Source organism: Callospermophilus lateralis, unplaced genomic scaffold, assembly GCF_048772815.1.
Source record: "Callospermophilus lateralis isolate mCalLat2 unplaced genomic scaffold, mCalLat2.hap1 Scaffold_116, whole genome shotgun sequence".
Classification (NCBI taxonomy): domain Eukaryota; kingdom Metazoa; phylum Chordata; class Mammalia; order Rodentia; family Sciuridae; genus Callospermophilus; species Callospermophilus lateralis.
Genome location: NW_027511893.1, coordinates 2238613 through 2242501, shown reverse-complemented (window position 1 = coordinate 2242501; position 3889 = coordinate 2238613). Strand labels below are relative to the sequence as shown.

At 39.7% G+C, this 3889-nt stretch overlaps 1 pseudogene; it reads left to right on the top strand.

Moving 5' to 3' along the window:
• The first annotated feature begins 3137 nt into the window (after window positions 1-3137).
• LOC143386485 (putative ribosome biogenesis protein RLP24 pseudogene) lies at window positions 3138-3659 on the top strand (annotated as a pseudogene).
• Window positions 3660-3889: the final 230 nt, after the last annotated feature.

Genomic DNA, 3889 nt, shown 5'->3' with positions numbered 1-3889 from the left:
TAAATTCAGTTTAAACTCACTAAGCTTGTAATATTTTAGCCTAAATTCACTCTCCACAGAGAATTTTAGGTCCTCCAAGGCATCTATTCACCACAGAATTTTGCAAAGTAACCATGGATGCACTAGCTACAACATAAACCAGGGGATCATCCCATAATTTATTTGAGACCAAACCAAACCAGTAACTGTTGCTCTTCTGCAGGATTCAACACCCTCACCATGAGAGTCATATTCACTAATGAAAAAAAAAATCTAGTACAATTTTCAACTGCATTGACCATATGCAACTTTGGTTTGATTTTGATCAAAGTATTTATTTAATCACTAATGAAACATTTTAACTGAAAAAAATAATGATATACACTTTTAAAAGTATTTATTTTCTAAATGTTTATTTTCTAGATGTAGGTGGACACAATATCTTTATTTAATTTATATGTGACACTGAGGTTTTAACCCAGTGCCTCACATGTGCTAGTTGCTCACTCTACCTCTGAGGCAAAATCCCAGTCTCTCGTGATATACACTTTGATGTCTACGTTTTTGTTTAAAAGAGTGTTTTGATTCTTCCAAGTTTTTCTGTGGATAAGCAGTTTACTTATTTTATTTATTCTACTTATTTATTTTCTTTGCACCTGTAATGAAACCCAGGGACACTTAATCACTGAGCCACATCAATAGCCCTTTTATCTTTTTTATTTTGAGACAGAATCTTCCTAATTTTCTTAGGACATTTCTGAGTGGCTGAGGCTGGATTTGAATTATGATCCTCCTGCCTCAGCCTCCCAAGCTTATGGGATTACAGGCATCATTTTCATTATGTTTAAATAATTTGACATTTTATGAATATTTAAAAAAACGTGCCGAATATTTGGAATCTTTAGATGTAGGCAAATTTTGAAATGGGCACAAACACTGGTAGGATTAACTAGTTCTTGTGTTCTATTCTATATATACAACAATATATGATATGATTCAAAATTACTAGAAGAAAATAAATGTGATAAACAAAATGAGAAATGATAAGTATTTGAGGAGGCAAAATGATAATTACACCATTATTATCAATATATGTGTCAAATTACTATATTGTATGATAAAGATATACTTGTGTCAGACTGGAGTGGTGACTCAGTGATAAGCACTTTCCTTGCATGTGTAAGGCACTGTGTGCAATCCTCAGCACCACATAAAATAAATAAAGGTATAACAATTATCTACAACTAAACAAAGAAATTAAAAAAGATATATGTGTAAATTAAATTATAAAGTTATGAATAGTTGCACATATATATCAAAGTATTTTCCCCAAGATATGTATTAATTCAAAAGAAAAATATAGTAACTTTATAGTGGATAGACCCTTTAGACATCAACTTAACTAAGTGATCAAGGTCATCACCACCAGTAATCAAACATGTTGGAGACATGAGCCTCTTGATATGGTGAGCTGAGAAGGAACCACCACCATTTCTGTGGTATTGCCAAAACTGCAGAGCCTCCCTCTGATCTTGAGAAAACACAAGGAAACCCACAGTTCTACAAAACACTTATTCCTCAGTGCTGTCAAGATCATGAAAGATGAGTATAGACTGAGGGAATGTCACCAATGTTAAGGTCTGTAAACAAGTCAGGATGGCGCCTGGCATTTTGCCAGAGGGAGTGGTTTGTGAGATGGTACCAGCAAGCCATTAACTGTGATCCGTTGACTGCTGTATCTAGTATATGTTAATTAAGATAATCTGTGTGGAATGTATATATACCCCTCCTGTCCTACAATAAATGGCTCCCACTCCTGCTGTATCAATCTACACAAGTTGTTCGTCACCCCCTGGTTATTTTGCTGCAGCAGTACTGCGGCAACCAATTGATCAGGGACACAAAAGAAAAATAACAACTAAATGCAGTGTGGTGTCCAGAATGGGGTGATGGAAGCAGGAAAAGATCTTAGTAGAAAAACGGGAAATTCCAATAAGAGTTGTTTTGTTTTGTTTTAGGTACTGGGGATCTAACTCAGGACTGCTTTACCATTGAGCTACATCCACAGCCCTTTTTTATTTTCATTTTTTTTTAAATTTTGAGACTGGGTCTCATTAAATTGCTTAGGGCCTTGTTAATTTGCTGAGGCAGGCCTCGAATTCCCTATCCTCCTGTCTCAGCCTCCTGAGCTGCTGGGAATACAGACATGCACCACTGTACCCAGCATCCAATAAGATGTGAAGTTCAGGTGATTGTACTAAACTAAGGATAAGTTCTCAGGCTTGATCATTTACTAGGGTTATGTAAGATGTGAATATTAGGGAAGGCTAGGTGAGGGGTGTACTGAAGCTATCTGTTCTATTTTTGGCAACTTTTCTGTAAATCTAAAATTAGGTCAAAATAAAAGGTTTAAAAAAATGCCACTTCGAAAATTTAGGGCAGATGCCTGGAAGGCCTCATGGGAAATTTCACTGCTCTGCCTGTCTTTGGATTTGAGATTGGGAGACCTCCTGTCCTCAGAGCATTAAAGCACCCACGGAGATTTATTCAGTCATTCTGGCCTATGGTTGGCCAAATGGCTTATACCTTTAGGACAGACTGACCCCCCTTTCTCCTCTGCAGTATGGAGCCCTGAGCCCCCCACCCCACGTTGGGATTCTCATCCTGGCTGGCAGAGGCTGCGAGGTGAGGCTGCAGCAGTCTGGGGAAGGTTTGGCAGGTGAGTGAGAGGGTGCTCCAGAGGGAGGGAGGCTCAGACAGTGTTTAGCTGTAGAGTGGGGCTTAGCAGAGGCGAGGGGAAAAGGGAGGGGGGCTCTCCTTCTCAAGGGGCCCTTTCATGTTGAAATCAGCCATCATGAATGCTGGGGGCCCAGGAGCCCAGGCGTGGGAAATGTGAGAGCCCCCTTATGTCCCCTCATGTGACATGTCGTCTGTGGCTCCCAGCCGGCCAGCCAGGATGCATTAGGAGAAGTGTCGGTGTGGACCTGGGGCGGGGGAGGGTCCCATCAAGACATTGACCCACTCAGGGAAGGGAGATTTGAAGAAGCAAGTTCTAGACTCTCCTGGTGCTGGAGGGGAGGGTGGACTGGGCACCCTGTTGGCTTCAGGATCAGGGGTGGGGCAATTGACAAGAATCCAAGAGAAGGTCAGTGGGGACCCACGCGGCCTCAACATGCGTATGGAGAAGTGTTATTTCTGTTCAGGGCCCATCTACCCCGGCCACGGCATGATGTTCGTCCGCAATGATTGCAAGGTATTCAGATTCTGTAAATCCAAATGTCATAAGAACTTTAAAAAGAAGCGTAATCCTCGCAAGGTCAGGTGGACTAAAGCATTCTGGAAAGCAGCTGGCAAAGAGCTTACAGTGGATAACTCATTTGAATTTGAAAAACGTAGAAATGAACCTGTCCAATACCAGCAAGAACTATGGAATAAAACTATTGATGCAATGAAGAGAGTTGAAGAGATCAAACAGAAACGCCAAGCTAAATTTATAGTGAACAGATTGAAGAAAAATAAAGAGCTACAGAAAGTTCAGGACATTAAAGAAGTCAAGCAAAACATCCATCTTATCAGAGCCCCTCTTGCAGGCAAAGGAAAGCAGCTGGAAGAAAAAATGGTACAGCAGTTACAACAGGATGTGGACATGGAGGATGTTTCTTAAAAATCTTACTCTATAATCATTTTTATGTGTACATTTGAAAATCTCCTTTGGAGACTTAGAATTTAATTCTAAATAATTAATTTTTATATAAGGTCACTGAAGTGAAAGGTGATTACAAATACTGTTCTACATTGCTATCTGCAAAGCATCAGATTATGGATGTTAGATTGCACCTCATTGTAATGTCTTCATTGATAGACATGCTTATGTAAATCATGAAAATTCTCTTTATAAATGCACAAGTGG